At 46.3% G+C, this 25,717-nt stretch overlaps 3 non-coding genes across 3 annotated transcripts; all 3 read left to right on the top strand.

Moving 5' to 3' along the window:
• The first annotated feature begins 2,796 nt into the window (after window positions 1-2,796).
• LOC148811294 (U4 spliceosomal RNA) lies at window positions 2,797-2,939 on the top strand. The gene has a single exon (XR_016086400.1). It is a non-coding gene; the product is annotated as a U4 spliceosomal RNA (small nuclear RNA).
• A 1,551-nt stretch (window positions 2,940-4,490) lies between these two features.
• LOC148811293 (U4 spliceosomal RNA) lies at window positions 4,491-4,630 on the top strand. The gene has a single exon (XR_016086399.1). It is a non-coding gene; the product is annotated as a U4 spliceosomal RNA (small nuclear RNA).
• Window positions 4,631-6,732: 2,102 nt separating this feature from the next.
• On the top strand, window positions 6,733-6,874 carry LOC148811292 (U4 spliceosomal RNA). The gene has a single exon (XR_016086395.1). It is a non-coding gene; the product is annotated as a U4 spliceosomal RNA (small nuclear RNA).
• Window positions 6,875-25,717: the final 18,843 nt, after the last annotated feature.

The raw sequence follows: 25,717 nt of genomic DNA, 5'->3' as shown, positions 1-25,717 counted from the left end.
ATTGGCCTCCAGTTTTTGAGGTCGGCGGCGTCTCCTCCCTTGAAGAGCAGGGAGATGACGCCCTCCCTCATGGTGTCTCCGAGTTTCCCCCAGCGGAAGATCTCCTGTGCCACTTCCACCAGATCAGCCGCCAGGGTGTCCCAGAAGCAGGTGTAGAATTCCTTGGGGAGCCCGTCCGGCCCCGGCACCTTGCCATTCTCCATGGACAAGAGCGCCGCCTTCAGCTCCTCGGCCGTGATCGGACCCTCCAAGTCCTCCCTCACCTCCTCCGGTACTCGTGCCTTCAGCCCCTCCAGAAAAGCATCGCCTGCCTCCACCTCCGTCTGCTTTTCTGAAAAGAGCTCCGTGTAGAAAGCGGTGGCCGCTTCTACCTTGTCGCTCTCGTCCAGCACTTCCTCTCCATCTCCCCGTCTCAGGCTGTGGATCACCCTCTTTTTCTGGGCTCCTCGGACCTGATTGAAGAAATAGGAGGAACAGGTTTCATTGTTTTCATAATTCTCCCTTTGTGCCTTAACCAGGAAAGCCTTGGCTTTCTCGGTGTGCAGTTTGCGGAGCCTCTCCTTCAGGTCCCGTGCCCGGGCTGAATTGAAGGCTCCTCCCCCGTTAGCCGAACTGTACTCCTCCTCTAGTTGTCTCTGGAGTCGTGCAGCTTCCTTCCTCTCCCTGGCCGACTTCCGTCTGCAGTTCGTCTGCGCCAGGGTTCGGGTCCTGTCCTTCACTGACTCCCACCATTCCACCACGGAGCTGTAGCCGTCTCTCAGATCGACCCAGCTCGCGTAGTCTTTCCGGAACAGTGCCCTTAAGTCGTCTTCCTCCAGTATCTCCCGGTTCAGCTTCCAGTACCCACGACCGAATGCCGGCAGGTTGGTGTTAGCCACCACCGTCAAGAGCTCGTGGTCGGAATACCACGCCGGGGACACCGTCGCCGACTCCAGGGAGTAGGTCGTGTGCAGGAAGATGTAGTCCAGGCGGCTGCACACTCCCCGGGAGTTTTTCCATGTCGTTCCGGCGTCGTTAGGGCGGCACTGTCTGAAGCCGTCTACCAGGGAGAACTGCTTGAGTAGCGACTCCAGCTCTGCCGAGCTAGCGTCGCTCCCCTTCTCCGTTGTGTCAACGTTGAAGTCCACACCGAGCACCACCTGTCTGTTGGTGGTGCAGCAGCTGGCCAGGTCAGCAAACACTTCCTTCCGGATAGAGGGTTCCGTCGGAGCATAGACGTTAATTGCTCTCAACTTCTGCCCCCTCCAGTCGATGTCTGCGACCAGGATCCGGCCCTGCACCACCGAGAAGGAGGAAACCAGCGTCATCTCTGGGTTTCCGAGGAGGGTTCCCACTCCAGAAGAGTGGACCCCTCCTACGCTCCAGCATGATTCTCCCTTCGTCCATTCCCTGGTGAATGTCAGCTTGTCGCTTTCATCCTTCAGGTGGACCTCCTGTAAGAAACAAACTGAGAAAGCCTTTGAGGCCAGATCATGAAAGACTCCCCGTCTTTTCAACGGGTCTCACAGCCCTCTCACGTTAGTTGTTAGAAAAATTTAAGTTTCACAGTCATGATTGAACAAGTGAAAGTTAAACCTCCTCTCTGTGCTTACAGTGGAAACTTGGGAGTCTACATCTGGGCACTGTTTAGCCTAGATGTAACTCCTCTCGTTCGGGTCCTGGGGGGAATATGCTGGGCTCCCTCCAGGTCTCACTGGGGACTGAAAGGTAAACATGCTGGACAGGTCCAGCCCTACCATCAGTCCCGGCTCCAGGGCGGCTTCAAAGTAATCCTCATCTTCCTTGAGGATACTCTCCGCCACCGCTTCGGGAAGGCTCTTTTCTTCCCTTTCTCCAGGAGTTTCGGGGACCTCCAGTTGCTCCTGGGCCTCGGGGGAGAGGGCCTCCATTTCCTGGGGTGCCTCTTCCTGTTGTCCCTGGGCTTCGGGGGAGGGGGTTACCTCTTCCTGGGCTGCCTCCTCCTGTTGTCCATGGGATTCGGGGGAGGGGGGTTCCGTTTCCTGGGTTGTCACTTCCTGTCGTCTTTGGGCCTCGGGGGGGAGGGTTTCCATTTCCAGGACCACCTCCTCCGATTGTTCCTGGGCCTCGGGGGAAGAAAGTTCCGTTTCCTCTAGGACGAAGAAACGGTTCTCCCTTACCACTCTTTTCTTCTGTCCTTCCGAAGGTGGATCCGCCCTGCCTCTCTTCTCCCGCTTTCGCTTTCCCTTCTTGCTGGGAGTTATCCAGGGCCCTTCCTCCGGTCGGCCATTTTGTCCATCTTCCTGGCGGCCATCTTGCGGCACCGGTGCGGCTGGGGGTGTGGCCTCGGCAGCGGTATAGTATTGCAGTGAGACAGCACGATGCCTGCAAGACTATGTCACGCTAAACGCCACAGATTGTGTTTGTCCGTTCGTGTCAGTCGTCCTGCAGCTACGGGACGTGGGACACAAACATGCCGCAATGCTTTCAGGACGTTAGGATTTGTTTGTGCAACATCCGAGAAGAGTACTTGTGGCTTGAATGTGAACTGTACGTGCCCGCCCCCTTTCCTCTGTAGTGCATGAGTTCCACCTGGCATGCCCTTCGTCATTGTTCTGTCATCTTGTATTTAAAGGGTTGTATTTCTGCTGCTGAAAATAAGCAACGGTTTTCTCACAACGCCCTTTGTTCCCGACGGAGACCTTGTCTGTCATGAAATTCTTCAAAACTTCAAGCTATAAGAAGAAAACGACAAATATGAAGCGTTACAGCAACGACATGCCATGAGACGATTGATAACGATTTCCATAGGACCCCCGCGGTTGCCTGGCAACCGTCAGCTTTGCGCAGTGGCAGTATCGTAGCCTGTGAGGTTTAGCCGAGGCGCGATTATTGCTAGTTGACAACTTTTCCCCAATACACTGCTTCCACCGGTTTGCAATACAATCGGCGAAAGCAATTTTTGACAGTCACGTCCGAGACTGAGCAAGATGTTTAAAGACAGATTTTGTCATGGTGACATCATGGTAGAAAGAAACGAGCTTGTTTCCTCTCAACAGAAACGCTCTTTAGCTCTTTCAGCGTTATGCAGGGAACAGATCTCTCGAGAACACTTTTGAGTCAGCGCGAAACGCTGTGTTCTGTCAATTTGTTTTCATATTGCTCGTAGCGGCACCCGGCTTTTGTCTGTCAAACGCTAGGTTGCGCTTCTTCGTGCTGCATCGTCGGCATGAGTGGAGCTTTTAAAACGTCTGTACTTACTGCGCCCCATAAGAAATCATTTGTCCCCGTTCAAAAGAGATTGTGCGATGTCCTGCTGCGTTCGCAAAGCAAACCTTTGACAGCTTGAAAAGAGGAATTTATTCTGCTTCCTTTGCTTGCAGTAGTTACAAAGTTGAATGTCTTTACACGATCTGCTGCAGTTTTCAGTGGGCGGGCTTTGTCAAAGTCTTGGAAAAAGCACTGTGTTTCGGCTCGGGAAACATCCTGCATGTTTTCTGTGTGTATAGCTGTCTTCTAACGCATACAGAATTTTTTTGAGATCATTGATTTCTCCAATTAACAGGGGGCCCTTTTTGAACCTGCGAGAAGCATTCTTTCAATGTAACAGATTTACTCCGGGGAAAAAGTGCATGACATTGAGAGTTGCTCAAGCTTTCAGCACCCGTATCGGACTGCGTGTATGCAGACATCGCTCAGAATCCCCTGTAAGATTCTCCCCCAATTCCGTTGTGCAGCCTCTTTCAAAAAAGGCTTTGCTTTGCTGGTCACATTCCTAGGTTCATAACAGCATTTACAGACACTTGGCGCTGCATTGGCCTGGAATCGAACTTGGGTCAACTGCTTGGAAGGCAGCTATGCTCACCACTATACCACCAACGCACAGCTGCTGGAACCCTGCAGGACACCACCAGAGAATGCTCACGATATCGGATGCTGTCTCCGGGACGTGCTGATTCCACACGTCGTGAATAAATCATGATATTGTTAGTTACTGTAGCTAGACGTTCAAATGAGTTTCATGGCCAGATGGACTGTTTCCTCCAGCGGTATAGTATTGCAGTGAGACAGCAAGATGTCTGCAAGACTATGTCACGCTAAACGCCACAGATTGTGTTTGTCCGTTCGTGTCAGTCGTCCTGCAGCTACGGGAAGTGGGACACAGACATGCTGCAATGCTTTCAGGGCGTTATGACTTCTTTGTGCAACATCCGAGAAGAGTACTTGTGGCTTGAATGTGAACTGTACGTGCCCGCCCCCTTTCCTCTGTAGTGCATGATTTCCTCCCGGCATGCCCTTCGTCATTGTTCTGTCGTCTTGTATTTAAAGGGTTGTATTTCTGCTGCTGAAAATAAGCAACGGTTTTCTCACAACGCCCTTTGTTCCCAACGGAGACCTTGTCTGTCATGAAATTCTTCAAAACCTCGAGCTATAAGAAGAAGAGGACAAATATGAAGCGTTACAGCAACGACATGCCATGAGACGATTGATACCGATTTCCATAGGATCCCCGCGGTTGCCTGGCAACCGTCAACTTTGCGAAGTGGCAGTATCATAGCCTGTGAAGTTTAGCCGAGGCGCGATTATTGCTAGTTGAAAACTTCCCAATACCCCGCTTCCGCCGGTTTGCAATACAATCGGCGAAAGCAATTTTTGACAGTCTCGTCAGAGACTGAGCAAGGTGTTTAAAGACATATTTTGTCATGGTGACATCATGGTAGAAAGAAACGAGCTTGTTTCTTCTCGACAGAAACGCTCTACAGCTCTTTCAGCGTTATGCAGGGAACAGATCTGTCGAGAACACTTTTGAGTCAGCGCGAAACGCCGTGTTCTGTCAGTTTGATTTCATATTGCTTGTAGCGGCGCCCGGCTTTTGTCTGTCAAACGCTAGGTTGCGCTTCTTCGTGCTGCATCGTCGGCATGAGTGGAGCTTTTAAAACGTCTGTACTTACTGCGCCCCATAAGAAATCATTTGTCCCCGTTCAAAAGAGATTGTGCGATGTCCTGCAGCGTTCGCAAAGCAAACCTTTGACAGTTTGAAAAGAGGAATTTATTCTGCTTCCTGTGCTTGCAGTAGTTACAAAGTTGAACGTCTTTACACGATCTGCTGCAGTTTTCAGTGGGCGGGCTTTGTCAAAGTCTTGAAAAACGCACTGTGTTTCGGCTCGGGAAACATCCTGCATGTTTTCTGTGTGTATAGCTGTCTTCTAACGCATACAGAATTCATTCGAAATCATTGATTTCTCCAATTAACAGGGGGCCCTTTTTGAACCTGTGAGCAGCATTCTTTCAATGTAACAGATTTACTCCGGAGAAAGGCAGCATGACATTGAGAGTTGCTCAAGCTTTCAGCACCCGTATCGGACTGCGTGTAAGCAGACATCGCTCAGAATGCCCTTTAAGATTCTCGTAGCGGCGCCCGGATTTTGTCTGTCAAATGCTAGGTTGCGCTTCTTCGTGCTGCATCGCCGGCATGAGTGGAGCTTTTAAAACGTCTGTACTTACTGCGCCCCATAAGAAATCATTTGTCCCCGTTCAAAAGAGATTGTGCGATGTCCTGCAGCGTTCGCAAGGCAAACCTCTGACAGTTTGAAAAGAGGAATTTATTCTGCTTCCTGTACTTGCAGTAGTTACAAAGTTGAACGTCTTTACACGATCTGCTGCAGTTTTCAGTGGGCGGGCTTTGTCAAATGACTTAAAAAAAAACTGTATTTCGGCTCGGGAAACATCCTGCATGTTTTCTGTGTGTATAGCTGTCTTTTAACGCATACAGAATTCTTTCGAAATCATTGATTTCTCCAATTAACACGGGGCCCTTTTTGAACCTGCGAGCAGCATTCTTTCAATGTAACAGATTTACTCCGGGGAAAGGCAGCATGACATTGAGAGTTGCTCAAGCTTTCAGCACCCGTATCGGACTGCGTGTATGTAGACATCGCTCAGAACACCCTTTGAGATTCTCCCCCAATTCCGTTTTGCAGCCTCTTTCAAAAGGCTTCGCTTTGCTGGTCACATTCCTAGGCTCATAACAGGATTTGAAAACATTTGCCACTGCGTTGGCCGGGAATCAAACTTGGGTCAACTGCTTGGAAGGGAGCTATGCTCACCACTATACCACCAACGATCGCCTGCTAGAGCCCTGCAGGACACCACCAGAGCATGCTCATGATATCGGACGCTGTCTCCGGGACGTGCTGATCCCACACATCTTGAATAAATCATGATATTGTTAGTTACTGTAGCTAGACGTTCAAATGAGTTTCATGGCCAGATGGACTGTTTCCTGCAGCGGTACAGTATTGCAGTGAGACAGCACGATGCCTGCAAGACTATGTCACGCTAAACGCCACAGATTGTGTTTGTCCGTTCGTGTCAGTCGTCCTGCAGCTACGGGAAGTGGGACACAGACATGCTGCAATGCTTTCAGGGCATTATGATTTGTTTTTGCAACATCCGAGAAGAGTACTTGTGGCTTGAATGAGAACTGTACGTGCCCACCCCCTTTCCTCTGTAGTGCATGAGTTCCTCCTGGCATGCCCTTCGTCTTTGTTCTGTCATCTTGTATTTAAAGGGTTGTATTTCTGCTGCTGAAAATAAGCAACGGTTTTCTCACAACGCCCTTTCTTCCCGAAGAAGACCTTGTCTGTCATGAAATTCTTCAAAACCTCGAGCTATAAGAAGAAGACGACAAATACGATGCGTTACAGCAACGACATGCCATGAGACGATTGATAACGATTTCCATAGGATCCCTGCGGTTGCCTGGCAACCGTCAGCTTTGCGAAGTGGCAGTATCGTAGCCTGTGAGGTTTAGCCGAGGCGCGATTATTGCTAGTTGAAAACTTTTCCCAATACCCCGCTTCCGCCGGTTTGCAATACAATCGGCGAAAGCAATTTTTAACAGTCTCGTCAGAGACTGAGCAAGGTGTTTAAAGACAGATTTTGTCATGGTGACATCATGGTAGAAAGAAACGAGCTTGTTTCCTCTCAACAGAAACGCTCTTTAGCTCTTTCAGCGTTATGCAGAGAACAGATCTGTCGAGAACACTTTTGAGTCAGCGCGAAATGCCGTGTTCTGTCAGTTTGATATGATATTGCTCGTAGCGGCGCCCGGCTTTTGGCTGTCAAACGCTACTGTAGGTTGTGCTTCTTCGTGCTGCATCGTCGGCATGAGTGGAGCTTTTTAAACGTCTGTACTTACTGCGCCCCATAAGAAATCATTTGTCCCCGTTCAAAAGAGATTGTGCGATGTCCTGCAGCATTCGCAAAACAAACCTTTGACAGTTTGAAAAGAGGAATTTATTCTGCTTCCTGTGCTTGCAGTAGTTACAAAGTTGAACGTCTTTACACGATCTGCTGCAGTTTTCAGTGGGGGGCTTTGTCAAATTGCTTGGAAAAACGCACTGTGTTTCGGCTCAGGAAACATCCTGCATGTTTTCTGTGTGTATAGCTGTCTTTTAACGCATACAGAATGCATTCGAAATCATTGATTTCTCCAATTAACAGGGGGCCCTTTTTGAACCTGCGAGAAGCAGTCTTTCAATGTAACAGATTTACTCCGGGGAAAGGCAGCATGACATTGAGAGTTGCTCAAGCTTTCAGCACACGTATCGGACTGCGTGTATGCAGACATCGCTCAGAATCCCCTGTGAGATTCTCCCCCAATTCCGTTTTGCAGTGCTTTAGCTCTTTCAAAAGGCTTCACTTTGCTAGTCACATTCCTAGGCTCATGACAGCATTTGAAAACATTCGCCACTGCGTTGGCCGGGAATCGCACCCTGGTCAACTGCTTGGAAAGTAGCTATGCTCACCGCTACACCACCAACACACGCCCGCTGGAGCTCGGCAGGACACCACCAGAGAATGCTCACGATATCGGAAGCTGTGTCCGGGACGTGCTGATTCCACACATCATGAATAAATCATAATATTGTAAGTTACTGTAGCTAGACCTTCAAATGAGTTTACGGCCAGATGGACTGTTAGTAGTATAATGCGACACCTTTCGTCAAACTTTTGACAGGTACCACGCCCCTTTTTTCCAGCCAATGGGAGTCCGCTGTGGGTGGATGTCCCGCCCCCTTGCCAAACAATGGCGTGTTGTTATGTGTGCATGTCCTTCCCCCTCAGGAGCCAATTGTGTGTCGTTAAGGGTCGGAACTCCCGCCTTCCCCCCCGGCCGGTCTGTCCGGAGCCTCAGGGTCCAAAAGCCCCAAGGCAGCGCATCCCTCGCTTTATGTGTGTGAAAGTGTGTATTGGTTTGGAAGGGGACCATGTCTGCAGCGGGGTTGAATGCGCTCTATTATAACCCTAGGGAATCGGGTAGTTACGGTGGCGCGGGGAGTCTGGTGAGGGCCGCGAGATCCCGGGGTGTGAGCGGCGCCAGCCGCAGCCGGGTGGCCGAGTGGTTGTCCGGCCAGGCTGCTTATATGCTGCACAAGCCGGAGTGCGTACGTTTTGAGAGAAACAGGACGTTGGTGTCCGAAATGGACTGGCAGTGGCAGGCCCACTTGGTGGACATGAGAGATCACCGCGAGTTCAACGACGGTTTCTGTTACATCTTAATGTGTATAGACATGCTGTTTAAATATGCTTGGGCTGTGCTGCTGAAATCCAAGTCTGGAGGGGCCGTGACAGGCGCCTTCCGAAATATACTGCAAGAGGGGAGTGCTCCTAAAAAGCTGCAAACGGATGAGGGAAAAGAATTTCTTAACAGGATCTTCCAAAATTTTCTCAAACGTGAGAATATTGAACATTTCGTTACGCCAGCGATGTGAAGGTTAGCGTGGTCGAGAGGTTTAACAGAACTATTAAAACAAAAATGTGGAGGTACCTGACACACAAAAACACCTTTCGATATATCGACGTCCTATCAGATCTTATTTACACTTATAACTATAGCTACCACACGACTATTAAACGAACCCTGGCTTCTGTTACGTCCGACAACTCCCTTGAGGTGTGGAGGTCTATGACGAACACTTTAAGAGAAAACCGTCAAAGTTTTCATTTAATGTGGGTGATCGTGTGCGGGTGTCCAAAATAAAGGGAGTGTTTGATAAGGGATATGAACAGACCTACACAGATGAAATTTTTATTGTCAAAGAGCAGACCTCGGCTCTGAGACCCTATTACAAACTGCAGGACTACGCAGGCGACGACATTAAGGGCTCCTTCTATGCAGAAGAGCTACAGAGGATAAACCCCGCTGTTGAGAACATCTACTGCATCCAAAAGATTTTAGCAGCCAGGGGTCGTGGCAAAAACAAACAGCTTTTGGTAAAATGGCACGGCTGGAGCGATAAATTCAAAGGTTGGGTGAAGGCTTCCGAGGTCCGAGACATATACAGGTGGTGAAAAATGAACCCCAATGGTTTCTATGTGACGCTGGTGTAGCGGCGAGGCTTAATAATAAGGCAGAATTAAGTGTTTCTGAGCTTCCCAAATGAGGCCCCATTTCTCTGTTCATCTCTGTGGTGCAGCCACAGAGAAACTATTCATGCAAGATGATTTAAGGTTTCCTAGGACAGCTCCCAAAGGGGGATGCACTTAGCTAAGTCTGGCTATCATGATCAATGGTCATCCACTGGCGCCTATCAGTCTAGGGAGTGCCGGATGGACATCTGGACTGCATTACTAAGTGTCAGGACTAAGTGACTCATATCTCACCTTGATCAACCAATCAGGGACTGGTAGGGCTGAGTAACCCACGTGGGACTCTGATGCCCATGGAACTTTCAGCCAATCAACAAGCTGAAGTTCCTCCAGGTAAAAACAGGCCACACAGGCCTGGAGATTCAGATTCAACAAGATTCAGATTCGGGAGATTCAGTAAGATTCTGGAGAGGATTCTGTGGACTGTTCTAAAGGGAATTCAAAGGAGAATTCCAGGGCAGGACGGCCCAGGAGCAGAAGGCTCCCAAGGGCAGGACATTCTCGCAGCGCGCCTCCTGACCATCCTGAGACTCAGCCCGGACAACCACGGAACGGCCAGTGTGTCCGAGTGCCAGAACTTTCCTTTGTTCTAAGAGTCTAGAGTGGAGGTTGCCAGAGAGTAACCAGCAGCAGGCCTCGTGGACAGGTCAGAACTGTGGACAGCTGAATCACTATTCAGAACTAGCTCTTCATCAGGAACGAACCGGTCCTCTTCCTGACTTGCTGGGATCCACAGTCATCTTTTCTCCTGTGCACAAACTTTGCTAGTTAAAGCCAACACTAACTAGCCGGTCAGTGAGCATCAGCAGCGCACCGTCGCAAGCCGCACAGCACAGCCTGGCACGGAGCCAGAGAGCGCGGATTGGACAGCAACAAGCCTGCAGCTGATTGTTTGTGCCTGCAGGAGATCTGAATCCCCAGAAATTGGATGAGTATTCAACTTCAATGCATTACAGCTCGAGAATTCAATTGTTATCCCAACCAGTTGATATCAATTTAATTCCTGAGAGTTATGTACTTGTTTTGAGTATCTAATGTAGAAGTTGTAACCAAGTTCACTTTACGAAACGGTCTTAATGAATGATATACTGAACGTATGTCCTCTTGATATGTGTAACACTTCGTAACTGATTGAATATATATCTTTTGTATTCTGATAACCCTCTCGATAAGATCTGTTAGGTTTACATGCATATTCTATGTATTAATAAATGTATCCTCGTGTATTAGTACCTGTGTGTGTGCGTTGTTTGAGTTATGTCGCATGGTTGGATTCTAAAGCCATCAAAAGAATCAATTTTGTGATTTACTGCTACAATTAATAATTGTCTCAGTAAATGCCCAAACCCTACAGAACTGGTGCCTTCAGAGAGCCACTATGATTACATATTTGGCGTCCCTGAACGGCTATGAAACACTACACTGGCCAGTAATTCATCCTCAAAGATGTTTCCAAAGAACACCAAAGCGTGCTTCACAGAGCATCTGGCAAAGGCGATTGACCTGGACGGGAGCTGGGAAGTGGGCCTGGTCGAGCTGCACTATTCGCATACACTAAACACTTTTGATGAAGACGAAGTTTTTCTGTTCGTCAGCGATGAGCTCAAAACTATATGGACATGTACCTTACCGAGAGGGTACTACAGCAACATCGAGCAGCTCTTGCATGAAATGAAACGGGCTGTGGAAAAATCCAAGTTAACGGCCATAAGTCTTAAATACAACCCCATTAGCCGGTCGGTAAGGATTGTTAGTGATAAACGGTTTGTTATACAAGTGCATAACCGCCTGGAGAGGATGTTGGGTTTCAAATTGGGTGTTGGAAGTGTAAAATCACCGCACCCCGTCAATATGACTGGCGGATTTAACACCATGTATATATACACCGATATCATAGAACACCAGTTAATAGGCGACGTCTACGCACCGCTTTTGCGTTGTGTGCCCTTCAGAGGCGTGTGTAGCGGCGAGGCTTAATAATAAGGCAGAATTAAGTGTTTCTGAGCTTCCCAAATGAGGCCCCATTTCTCTGTTCATCTCTGTGGAGCAGCCACAGAGAGACCATTAGTCCACGAGGCCTGCTGCTGGTTACTCTCTGGCAGTTCATTTACGAAACGGTCTAAATGAATGATATACTGAACGTATGTCCTCTTGATATATGTAACACTTCGTAACTGATTGAATATATATCTTTTGTATTCTGATAACCCTCTCGATAAGATCTGTTAGGTTTACATGCATATTCTATGTATTAATAAATGTATCCTCGTGTATTAGTACCTGTGTGTGTGCGTTGTTTGAGTTATGTCGCATGGTTGGATTCTAAAGCCATCAAAAGAATCAACTTTGTGATTTACTGCTACAATTAATAATTGTCTCAGTAAATGCCCAAACCCTACAGAACTGGTGCCTTCAGAGAGCCACTACATTACATATTTGGCGTCCCTGAACGGCTATGAAACACTACACGTGGATGGTGAATTCGTCACAGTATTGTATGACAAACCCCATTATGTGCCGGTGAGCATCGATCATTTTAACAACATCACTATTGAAATAAAGACGGATCAAAAGGAGCACATGTCATTTGCATTTGGAAAGGTCATTGTCAAGCTGCATTTCAGACCTGTGAAAGCGACAAACATCTAAAAGGATGACGGTCATCAAGAGCTACGGGGATCCTTCTTTGTATACGCACTACTACAAACAACAGGCTGGTTATGGATTACCAGGATTTTCAGGGCTACCGGTTCAGTACGGCACGGGTATCGGGGGTATTTTCAGAGAGCTATTTAGAAAAGCTGTGCCTTTTCTGAAACGAGGATTTGAAATAGTTAAGCCGCACATGGCATCGGCGGCTAAAAACATCGCCAAAAACGTGGTCAGCAACGTTACAAGCGCGGTCATGTCTAAGGTGGCTGCACATCAGCAGGAAGGTTTGGGTCTAGCATACATCCGCAGGGGTGTCAAGAGAAAAAGACAGACGTCATTATTTCACCATCGGGGGCCTCCGAAACCTGATAAAAGAACGGCTAAGTGCAGACAGTCAACTCATAAAAGCTTCAGGTCGACCAAGAAGGGCGTGAAACACCGCAATCAACGAGATACAAAACCAGGCACATTTTAAATATGGCTTTTGTTCACAGCGGGTCTGCAGAATGCGCCAAGTCAGAGCTGGACATATTTCAATTAGCGCCTACCCAAACAAGCATCGAGAAAAGCTTTTACATAGAAGTTCCACCCCTCATGGCCCTAACGGAAAACGCACCTCTGGAGTTCTACGTCGCAGGCAACGGAGAAGATTATTTAGATTTAAACAACACGCTGCTCTATTTGACCTGTAAAATAACGGAAGCAGACGTTCAGGACATTGATGCAGCAGCCCGTGTGAGTCTGGTGAATTACCCCATCGCTGCCATCTTCAGCCAGGTTGACATCACCGTAGGAGACCGATTGATCAGCCACAGCAACAACTACTATCCTTACAGAGCCTTTATAGAGTCTGTCCTGAACTACAGTGAAGAGACGCTGAAGACGCAGTATTCAACAGGGCTCTTTTACAAAGACACAGCCGGGCAACACGAGTCCACAATTTTGGATGGCCCCAATCAGGGGTTCCGAAAAAGAGCATCACACACGACGCAAAGCCGAAAACTGGAGCTCCTGTGTCACATTCTAGCAGACCTGTTTTTTCAGGACAAACTACTACTGAATGGCGTAGACCTGAAAATAAAACTCACGCGCAACAGAGATGCTTTCTGCTTAATAAACAATGTCGGAGAACACAAACTGAGCGTACTCTCTGCATCTTTGTTTGTGAAAAGAGTCAGAGTGTCACCCAGGGTCAGACTGGGACACGCCGAAGCACTCCTGACGGCCAACGCTAAATACCCCATAGACCGCGTACAGATCAAAGTCTTCAGTCTGCCTGCATTGAGCCGTGTGTGTGACCAAGGCAGTTACCCAAAGTGATAATTTTGGGGTTTGTGGACAACGCGGCATTCAGCGGCAGTTTTACACAAAACCCCTTCAATTTTAAACACTACAATGTTAACTTTCTGGCTCTCTACGCTGATGGTGAACAAATCCCCACTAAACCGCTTCAACCAGACTTCCAGAATGGACATTGCGTCCGTGAATATTTTAATCTGGTGGAAACATCCGGGAAGCGTCTGAAAGACAAACCACTTCTGGTGGACCGCGAGGAGTACGCGCGTGGTTACACATTGTTCGCTTTCAATCTCAGCCCCAACGACGAGTGCACAGGTCATTATTCACTTATCAAAACAGGTAATCTGAGAGCTGAAATACGCTTCGCGCAACCGCTACCCACTACAGTTAACATGGTTGTGTACGCACTGTTCGACAACGTGATAGAGCTTGATATGAGACGTCAAGTCATTTACGACTTCAGCTAAAAAGCACGGGAGGCCACACAACCTGCATATAAAGATGAACACCAAACAGCGGGAAGCCATTCTAACCCGAGACCGCTACACCCGAGACAGTTTTCTAGGCATGTTCCCCAGTGATGCCCTACCGCGCGAGAGACTGGCGCGGCGCCCTCTGAGTTTAATAGTTAATACTCACCCACACGACCGCCCCGGTGAACACTGGCTTGCTATTTACTTACCCGATGACGGGGGAGCAGAATTTTTCGACTCCTACGGATTTTCACCCGAAGCCTTTTTTCTTTCCCAAGAACATTATCGATTTCTTAAACAGAAATGCTAATTCCATATTTTACAACAACAGACAATTGCAAGATTCTTTTGCGGTGACCTGCGGTCTACATTGCGTCTTTTTTCTATACCATAGATGTAAAGGCTTATCTTTTAGAAACATTTTAGAACTTTATTCTACGAATGCAATCCAGAATGACCGCATGGTGGAAATGTTTCTGAAAAACAGACGCCGTGTGAGAAGGAGACCCCTGTACCCTTTTAAGCCATTTGAAAATATGAATGTTCAATTATGCGGGTGTTTACAACAATTTAAAACATGTCATAAATGTTAATCGACCGTCTAAAATAAAAATGAAATCGAACCATTTCATTGTCTGTGTGGTTATTATTTAAAAAAGAACACAAAACATGAATTAAAATCAATACAATATTTTTATTATACATTCGCGGTTATAGCGCTCAAGCTTTTTTTAATACATGTTACATCCAAGCCATTTTATTACAAACATTTTTAACTATATTGCTCACGCTTTTTAATATACATTTCAAGTCATTTATCACAAACACACATACCCAGAGAAAAAATGTTACAAAGACAACCATGTGGGTCTAGGTATTAATGATCGTCTCCTTTCAGCGGTTATCTTAGAGACCGGGTCGACTGTCGACAACTCTACCGGTTGTTTTAAAGTTTTGACCGACGCTGCACACCCCAGCGGGGTAGCCTTGAGCTTTTCAAGTAGCTCTCGGTTACCAGCGTTGGCTAGCAGGGTGCCCGGCACGTTGATTTCTGCCATAGCCTCCATGAACACATCCCGACCTTTTGGCTTCTTACCGACCGCAACTGGTTGCTGCTGTGTGAGAGCCCTGACAAGATCAATCATGTGAGAGCTCTCAACAGGTGCCCCCTTGTACACAAATTCCCCTTTTTCATTCCAGGCTATTAATGGTTCATTGCAGGCCATGGTCTTTAACAATATCTCTGCATTTCTCCGGAACCGCTGAGACACGCTGTCCAAAATATACCCAAAGTCAGCATCGCTCGATGACGGCGGTTGTGCTAACGTGCGTGATAGCTCTGCGGGTGCATTTTCCGGTAGTACAACAGTTAAAGTCCCCTTTTCGGAAGTCTCCTGGCGTACTAATGTCAAATACCATTGTAACACCTGACTGTACATTTTCACTTTTTCATATTCGGCCAGATGTGAGTTCTGAAGAATGTCTCTCATTTCATCATCCAACCGGCGGGTTGTTATTTTTCTCACATCGCTTTCGAGCCCAGACTGCTCTCAGAGTCGATCGAGCTGTTTCTGAGGTACCAGGTACATTTTTTCAGCGTGCTCCATTATTGACGTTGTAGAAGCCCCGTAATCAATTGTACTGCAATACTCAACAGGGTCCAGATAAAACCGCCGGACTGGTTCACCAAGAGTCTCTTTCTTTTAAGAGAAAGACCCTTTCGACTCAAAGTCTTTATAAGCTTACGCTTTCTCTTCAGGGTCCCAAACTGCTTAGCAGATAATGGTATGTTCCCTTTCAAGGTATTCAAGGCGATTTCAGCTATGGCCTGTACAAGATCATTTGTAGCCCCGCAGAGAATAGCTTTCCGCTGATTGGGTGCGGCTTTTACCAGAAAATGTAAGAGAGTCAGGTTTCTCCGAATGCGTGAAGACATGACGACGCTCCGAACGTGTTTTTTCGACTGAGTCTGTGGTTGCGAGATCACCGACTTTTAGATTATTTAAATACATAAGCCGTGGGTACATCTGGGGGGAAAAGACCTGTTCGCAAGCGATAGTCATCTGGGGTGTCGGCATTTAAATCCACCAACCAGTAACGGAAAGGTTTTTTAGTAGCGTCATCGAACGCTTCCAAAAAAAATTTGGCTTTACCGGGGTACATCTGCCCCGGGACAGGGTTGTAATCTGTAGTTTATCTCTAGGGTTTTTAAACAGCACCATGTACTTTGTATTTAACGCTATGGTTCTACTTTTCCGGCCTTGACAAAACACATTTTGGACGATATACATGATGCTGAGGTTTTGGTGGTGTACGTATTTGGTAAAAGCTTTTTCTATCTCATTATTTTCACACGCAGACTCCATCAAATCATCAACTATAATCAAATTTACTCTACCCGGCGGCAGTAGCTGGTCGTCGGAAAACGACGTCGGTAGTCCTTCTATAAACTGAATGTATGGAAATTTCACAAGCAACTCAGCGTATAGAGGTTGCCAGCAGCTGTAACACCAGACTATGTTTTCGGGTTTACGAGTCATAACGGTATTACCATTCTCCAAGAGTTGTTTTATAAAATAACTTTTACCGCAATTCGAGGGTCCGGACAAAATGCATGAAAAAGGGTGTTTAAACCTGACATCCATCGTGTTAATATCCGTAGGGCAACGGTGTCAAATTTTCTTGCAGCACCTGCTTGTCGTACACCACCTTCTGGGTTTTCTTTAAGGTCTGGGTCTCAATGCGCCAATCCTTTTTAACACGCACGATCATCGGCTGTTGAATAGAAATGTGTTTAAATTCCCGGCACTCTGCATAAGGGTTAACACCATAGTCAAAAACCAAGTCCAGACTCTCAAAGTTAACTTTTTCACAATTGTTCACATTGAACGTAATGCCTTTCACCTTTAAACAGGCTTTCCCGCCAGACAGCTTGTACCCGTACGACTTGGGTCCTGTTGACACAAACTCAGTGATGTGTTGTCCAGCATCGATTTCACTGGTCAGCTCATCCAAATAGTCACCCAGCCCCGGATTCCACTCACCCTCCCGGCTCACAAAGATAACGGAATCTGTGTCGTGGTACAGACAGCGGCCTTGCAAAGCATTTAGCAGGTTGTATAACTCCAAGTGGGCACAGGCGGTTGTAAAGCTAGCGATGAAAATGTTAGTTTGAATGGCCTGTATAGTGGTGTTGAGTGTGTTTCCACGTAACACAGGCTGTGTTTTCATCGATAAACTCGCAGGCTGACACCTCATGATATGGCGTAAATAAGTACCTGAACAATTCATCGGGGTTTCTCACAATGGTGGTCTGTGGTAAATTGTCTCTTTGCCCATACTTGCCCCACAAACGGTTCGAGGCAAGTTTTCAAAGCTGTCTTTTGGCCGGATTCTTTTTAATGTTGCCGGGGTCCAGCTGGACACCCTCTTTTTCATAATATTCGCTGATATATCTTTGTTGTTTCGTGACATCTGTACAACACTCTGGAAACCCCGACGCTTCCTATTTCCCTTCAGATGCAGTTTGATGTAGTCGGAAAAAAGATTGTGTGAGGCCTTTTCGAAATGCCAAATTTCATAAATTTTACACACTCTATACCCCAGATCTAAGGCCATCTGTAATTCAGGGGTGCACCAGACACCAGTCAAGGCGCGATCTTCATCACTGTGCTCTCAGGGAGTGGTCTGTTTTGTTTCAGCACACGTACGACACAGTGTGAAAAACAGTTTTTTGTCAATTTTGGTTGGAAGAACTGGAAAGTACAAACGTCTGGGTGGGTAAACTTTCACCTTCGCTAAACCGAAATACTGTTTTAAATCTCCAAAGTTGTTATATATTATTCGGGGGTGCCCCAGTGGGTATTTTTTAGTTTTGTTCACAAACGGATAAAGACTGGTGAAATCATAGTAATGAATTTTTTCACCGGGCTGCGCTGTGTAATGCAAACAAATAGCATTTGTTCTCCCCCCAAAAAGCGAATCGCGCAGTTGCAGAGGCTCTGGTAACTGAGCAGCTGTTAGAAATTTACCCAAGTCTCCATTTTCAACAAGCATGTCTCTGAACTCGTGCTCCCACAAAACACGCACGTTAAAACCTCTCATTTTGAGAAAATTAATTTTCACCATCGTCTTTCTGTACAACCAACCAAAAGTAGTGTTTGTCAGCGGATTAAAATCGTTTTCACAATAACAAACGCTACAACCGTGAAAAAAGCAACCGTTGAACTCAAAGGCTGTCTGCACTCCGTCAATTACAGCATAACCATCCAGAAAATATGGTCCAACCTTGAACTCACCGGCCGTGATTAACGCGTGTTGGATTTTAACGGGCTCTGTGTGTTCGATGTACATAAGCCACTGAATGCTGGGTGTAGAAAATCGTTTTTGCTGGCGGTGGTAATTGTCATGGGGTAGCAACGCTATCGTCTCTTCCTGTAAGAACATAAGTCTGAACATGGCCATGCAGACACTAGCGATGGTCACAAACTGAAAGGGGTCGATGCACACGCGTGTTTGTCTGGTCATATTCATGACCTTGTCCCGAAACCTGACACAGCCTTCTCTTAGAATTGCCACATCCAACTGGCAGTAGCGTTTCAACTCTCTCTGTAAGTTAAAGACACTTCCCTTGCATTCTTCATACCAAACCAAAAACTCTGCTTTCTCGCTCGGCAGCATGTAGTTAACACCGTAAAGTTCTGGCGGCGGCATCGGGCCGACATAATTTTGGTTTTCGGAAGTGTTCATCAAGTGTGGAAAATGACCCTTACCCCCGGGGAACCCCATGGCTGCCGGCAGTTTGCTTAATTTCATAGGTAGAAAGCTTGGAGAATCGATAAATCTGATGTTCAGAGCTTTTACGGTCATACACATTATCTTACCACCCTGAATAATTAGTTCAACGTCCATCTTTTCATCTAACAACTGTCTGATTACTAGGTAATTGTCATATCCCTTGCCATTGTGCGATATGAACGTATGGTTTTTGAAACGTCTATCGATACATTTACACACAAAATCCTTTAGACAAGTTTCACCATAGAATTCCCAGCTTCGTTTATTGTCAATATGAAGGGCGTGGACGTAATTTGGTATGTGTGTCCCCGTTTCTTGCATGCATTCAAAGTCGAAAAAAATGTACTTGTTTGAAATTTTGGGGTTGTCCAAAGGCGGTATGTAGCACAAATGTGTGGCAGGGGTGTCGATCACGTTGTTACAACGCGAGCACAGTTTCTCTTTACATTTGTGACTTGCGAGGTTATAAACCCCACATTTCTCACAAAAGACCCAGCGCTCACACTTACTAACACCCGTCGCCGCATTCTGAAAGTGTCTCGCCAAACACTGAGAGCTACGACAAAAGACCTTACAGGCCAGGCAATTCTGAATTTCTGCATCAATTTAGCAACACTGGGGATTTAAACAGGTTTTACAAGCTTTAAGACAGGCGTGTGTGTTCTTGTGGCTATACGCCGCATGGCAGTTAGTGCAAAAATACGCCGCCCCCACAAAAGCTTTAATATTTAAAACCCCGTAAAAATGCTCTTCATGCAGTAGAACAAAAAGTATTTTAGAATTTGGTGGTGTGGGCCCCGTTGTAAAATATTTCCAATCACCCTGGTCGTGGTACAAAATTTTAATGACCACCTTTAAATGTTTTTCAAAAGCGGTAATGTCTGACAAACTAATTTTCCGATTCTCTGGAAAACCCAACTCTTTGTGCATTCGTTTAGCGCCCTGTAACATTTCCCCATCGGTACATCCTTCATTCATGTTTGGAGAAAGTTCATCCAACATTCTCTGGACTGCACCATGCACAGCGTCTATAGCCTGTACATACGAGGCTATTCTGTCAAGATTAACTAAACAAAATTCTTCATGGTGCTCTGTTGCTCTAAAATTATTTAAGACCTGTTATAACTGCGTATACGCTCCAGGAAAACTAAGGGGTCTCTATTCGCCCCTGCACCGCCACCAACCTGATTCAGATCGTTCAGCACAACTGGTTCTCGGTTTTCAAAGTTACCGACATCCTGTTCTGCTACAGCAGCCCCGGGCATTAAGTTATTTTCTACCACTGCATTCTCATTGCGTGGTTCTGGCGGCCCTTGGGAAATCTGATGCCTCTCTCTGAATCTTTTGCGACGCAACAAACATGCTTTTGACAGTTTAATTCTTTTATTAATGTACAAACGCTTGATGTTGGCAAGCGGTCGGTCTTTTAAACACTTTTTAGACCGCATGTTTAGTCATTTATCCCTGTGGGTCTTCGCCAATGAACCATGAAATAGCATTATCAGGTAATGAAATCCAGAGTTTAGAGTGGCATCCTCTTTAGAAAATACGTCTAAGAGTCTAGCGGCGTAAACCTTATTGGCTTTGGAAACACGGAATGTACATGTGCTAAAGCGGCTCTTAGATTCTCTAAATCCCGCTTTTTATCCACTTCATTAGTGCCCACCGTTGATACTAACTGTGTAATATACCGCACTGAGTCTCGCACATCACCAAACACCAAGTCTCTAATTGCGTTATTATTTCGCTCCAAAGGCTTGACACGTTTGGTTTTGGGCAGAGTATTAATAGCCGCCTTCGATGCAGTCACCCCCTTAAGGTCCGACATTTCCGCCACATTTGTTTCGCCGCTCGTCGATACAGCTGCTGAGTGAATAAATAAAAGACTTTTTAATAACACGCCAATGCTCTATATCTCAAAATCAGAAAACTACACTGTGATAAAAATAAAAGACTTTTCAACACAACAATCAATGCGTTCTAAATGGTCAAATTCAGAAAACTACGATAACTATGATAAAAACGCCACACATGTGGTGCATCCTTACACAAAGGGCTGCGGGTGAATGGAACAAGTTACCCAGACATGTTGTTACACCAGTTTCCTTTAAGACTGTGGTGGCGCTATTGGGTCAAGCGGCATGGTAAACGGCATATAGACCCATGGCACAGACCAGTCGCTTTTAACTTTAAAGGCTAAGCAGTTTTAAAATAAGGCTTTTTAACACCCCCAAACAAAAAACTACGCGAACTAGGATCTTTCAACGAATTAACATTCTAACAAAAGAAGTAACGGTTGCCGTAAGTGGATCATAACACATCTTGACCATCCTTAAATTATATTAACCTTTGGTTGTTGATTTGAGATGTTTTGAGCTCGTTGACCCCGTTAACGTGTTAGCGCGGCATCGCAGTTTATTTTTTGAAGGTTTGGGTTCTGCACAGAGAGGGAAAATACCATTAGTGAAAGAACTCAACGCCGCAAATTACCAAAAAATAGAAAAACGGAGGGAATTTTTATTATAGACACGTTTAAATGGGCATGCTAAAAGAATGTTTTATATAATACCGACCTCTTCTCCCAGGCGATTTGATAATATGCTCCACACCCTCTGGTATAACGTGAACATCTGCATGTGTCTCCACAAGGTTTTGCGGTGGTATTGTAAACCGAAACGAGGTTTTTTAAACGTGTAGCGACTTGTCCCTTCGCCCACGTCTGTGGAATAGACACATACGTGTATTGGTGTGGAGAAAGTACCCCTATGTCTTTAAGACTCACATGGTCGTAAAGCGTTATTCAAAGCATTGTCGTAATTACTCACCAGTGTTGGGTTGTGCCGTAACTGGTCTTTTTAGAGCTGTTGTTTTCGGGGCTAATGGAAATGAATGGATACACACAGTCACGAACACATTACGGAACAACTCCCTGGTAATTCCATTTTAATAATTCAATATTGCCTAGTATACAAATATTATACAACGTTTTGCAACTATAGCTAACATGAGACATGCACCGTGATGTTGTAATTTTCTCACAATAAGCCAGATATACATACCGCTGAAATTCGTGGAGTCCTCGTCTTCATCTATCAAATCGAACAGTGTTAAGTCTGTAAATAGACTATCTTCAGACTGTTGTAATTGATCGGTGTGATCCATTCTGACGAGTTAGTCGATAACGCGAGACTGTAAGAATTGGAATCCATCCAAAACTTCGCCTGTTACACCGCTGGTACTTATACCCCAAACCGATAAACATTCTCTTCTAAGAAACACACATGGCCCCCCCATAAAACCATTAATCTTAGGTATCATTGGGCGTGCACGTACTGGTCTGTAGAAATTATTTTAAGAAACATTTTAGAAAACGTTTTACACCGTTATAATGTTAAAATCTATATTATTTTAAGACATATAACGGTGTCTAAATTTCATAGTGGTTAAAACGTGGTGAAAATGTGCCTCGGTGTCTGTGTTTGATTCACCAACAGACCACTAAGAATATTATTAAGCAAAATGTTTTTATTAACGGTATAGCTATAAGAAAATGTATCTATTCTTTATAGCGACGTGTTCACAAACCAAGCTTGACGTTTTGAGGTTTTATTTTTTCGCGATGCGATGTTAAGAACATTGTAACGCAACGGGGGCTCAGGCGGGCGCCCTTGCCGCATCTGGTCGGCCCCATCCCGACTGGAGGCTCGAACCCGGGACTTCCGCGTCTCTCTGCAGCGACCCAACCCCGTGAGCTAAAGAGAGATCTCTATCCAGCCCAGTAGCTGTAGTCCTGCTATCATAGGGAAGGGCGGTGACGTCACCTGCTCTGGTACGCCGGCTCTTACACAGTACCTGACGGCCGTAAGCGTTACACTCTCCCCCGCTTAAATCGCCGTCCCCGGCGAAGGGCTATCCCACCCCGCTTCTGACACCAATGTAACGCAACGGGGGCTCCGGCGGGCGCCCTTGCCGCATCTGGTCGGCCCAAAGTATAGGTGGCTCGAACCCGGGACTTCCGCGTCTCTCTGCAGCGACCCAGCCCCGTGAGCTAAAGAGAGATCTCTTTCCAGCCCAGTAGCTGTAGTCCTGCTATCATAGGGAAGGGCGGTGACGTCACCTGCTCTGGTACGCCGGCTCTTACACAGTACCTGACGGCCGTAAGCGTTACACTCTCCCCCGCTTAAATCGCCGTCCCCGGCGAAGGGCTATCCCATCCCACTTCTGACACCAATGTAACGCAACGGGGGCTCAGGCGGGCGCCCTTGCCGCATCTGGTCGGCCCCATCCCGACTGGAGGCTCGAACCCGGGACTTCCGCGTCTCTCTGCAGCGACCCAACCCCGTGAGCTAAAGAGAGATCTCTATCCAGCCCAGTAGCTGTAGTCCTGCTATCATAGGGAAGGGCGGTGACGTCACCTGCTCTGGTACGCCGGCTCTTACACAGTACCTGACGGCCGTAAGCGTTACAACATTTTTGCGTGAAATACATGTGGTGATTATAAATTAGAAAACTTTACCTGAATATAAAATGTATATACAAAACAGCATTTAAAACAAATGAAAAACTATAACTCCTATATCCATCCGTTTATTGTCACTGTTAATTGTACCCGCTTAAAATTTAAAAATGTTATAAACTTTCCCTGAGGTCAATTTTAGCCCCCCTCCCCCCCACTCTGCATTCCAGAGCTTTTAACTACCGTGACGCTGACCCCCCCCTCACCCGCACCACCGCACGTCTCCAAAATATCTCTAATACGTGATTTTAAAACTTTAAGATCAATCCGTTAAAGTATAAAGAACAACACCCATCATTTGTTGCCTGTTAATACCTTAAAGACCTTTACGCTTGCGGTGTGTGGAAATTTATTTCAAACTTTCGAAAAAAGCTGTCGCGAATGTGTTATTAAAAATAAGCTGTGTCTTATTACATTATTTTAAAAACTTTAAGACCAACCCCGCGTGTTCAAAATTTCTTGTCTGGTCAAACACATCATTTGTGTTTGTGTTGTGTGTTAATACTTTTAAAGTTTAAAACTTATAAACTGATAAGTGAATACTTTTCGCAACGCGCCCCTGGAGCTGTCAGACACCGCCCGTTGTTGGGAGCTGCGAAGATGGCTTCTTTGTGTGGAGAAACACCGGGGTCCGCTGCTCTACAAAGTGAAGAGGTAGGTGGCTAAAATATTTTTTCTGATCGTGGAATTGTTGTATCGGCGCTTAGTGTATGTCATTTTAATACTTGGTCTTCTTTTTAGCAAAAACCCGACCCCGCCCTCTGTGACGTGTGACAGCGGCGGGCGTGTGAGTTCAGATGGGGTACCAGATATTGAAGAACTGCCGGGTGTTAGCGATGATACCTCGCTACAAATGGTAAATATTAACGAAAAACTTTAGCTCAAAAGTGCGTTAAATGCTCAATATTTTAGGTACAAAGCATTTCTATTTTGTTAAGCCTTCCTTTTCTTTTTCCTTTAATAGAATAAAGAGGAGGTCGACGGGTCAATCTTCAGACTACCAGCACAACTGAATGTTTCGTGTCTATGCTTGTGTGTTCGACCAAATGTTAATAAAGCTTATGCCCAACCAGGTTTAGCTAACGATGTCCCTAATGAGCCCGATGTTATGGCCCAGATTGTGAAAGCAGTAGTTTATTGCATCTTCAAACACTGTTTAAAGGGGGTTCTGGTTGATGACTGCCCGGCCTGTTTGATTGACCATCCCGGTCAGCGGGGTCACACACCTGTCTGTCGGGTACACAGATGGGTTTGAAGATGTGACGGTTGCCGCTTTAGAAATTTATAAGTCTCTCAGTTTAGCCCGAATTTTATCGGCTGTTCTGTACACCACCAGGTGTCTGGGTTCGTACAGCATTACAAATGACACTGAGCGGGACATAAAACAGTTGCTGAAAAACATAATTGACGACCACTCCCCATACGCGCATGTACACACCATACTTGAACATCTGGATGAAAAATTAGTAGACGTGACTTTTGATGCGTTGCTAAAGAAACACTATTCTTATTTTTACAGACGCAAAAAAAAAGATCTATGTAAAATGTGAATATAGCTTTCACTCTGTTTTACAGACCCGGGTGTGCCATCGTCCGAAGAATGAAGAATTTCGAATGTATACATCTGAATTCTTACTAAGAGTGCTTTACACACTTCTCTCTACAAAGCTTGATATGCAAAACAAAGAGTCGAATGCTAATGTCCTTAAATTTGTTAAAGAGATAGATGTGTATGTCAAGAACTTGAATGAAATTATTGCGGATCTGATGTTTTCAGATCAGAAACAGAAGCCTGGGGGGTTCTACATTGTGTATTCCAAAATACAGTGTGTTTTGCACAGAACCTGTGGTAACACCATCCCGCTGATTACGCAGGCAAATTTTTTTGCTCTGTTAGATCGGATCGCCCAGTGTGGTTCGCATGGCTTTAGACATGGGGAGCGGAAGGGGGTTATGAATGCTTTTTCAGATGCCTCAAAGTTTCTCAGCAATGTTGGGGTGGTGGTTACGCGTACTAAACTAATTTTCCGCACCAACATTTAATTGTTGAATGCAAACAGGAGCCGGTAACGCATTTGTACTGCGATGTTTCTGTGTTTGAAACCCACTGTTGAAATAAAGCGGTTCACATTTCACATACTTGCAAACAGGAGTCTGTAACTTGTGTAAAAAGTGTACTGCGCTGTTTCTGTGTTTGAAAACCCACTGTTGAAATAAAGCGGTTCACATTTCACATGGTGTTTGTCCTGCGAGTTCTTTCCGTGAGACTTTACGCAGTCAGTGTGTGTGTGTGCTTACAAAATACCCTGATGCTTCTGAGACACGGCTTGTGCAGCATATAAGCACCCCGGCCACCCGACCGCAGCTGGTGCCGCTCACACCCCGGGATCTCGCGGCCATCACCAGACTCCCCACGCCGCCGTAACTACCCGATTCCCTAGGGTTATAATAGAGCGCACTCAACCCCGCTGCAGACATGGTCCCCAAACCAATACACACTTTCACACACCTAAAGCGAGGGATGCGCCGCCTTGGGGCTTTTGGATCCTGAGGCTCCGGACCGACCGGCCGGGGGGGGGAAGGTGGG

Source organism: Atractosteus spatula (assembly GCF_055471065.1).
Source record: "Atractosteus spatula isolate fAtrSpa1 chromosome 16 unlocalized genomic scaffold, fAtrSpa1.hap1 SUPER_16_unloc_1, whole genome shotgun sequence".
Taxonomy (NCBI): domain Eukaryota; kingdom Metazoa; phylum Chordata; class Actinopteri; order Semionotiformes; family Lepisosteidae; genus Atractosteus; species Atractosteus spatula.
Note: the sequence above shows the minus strand (reverse complement) of the source record. Positions and strands in the feature narration are given on the sequence as shown.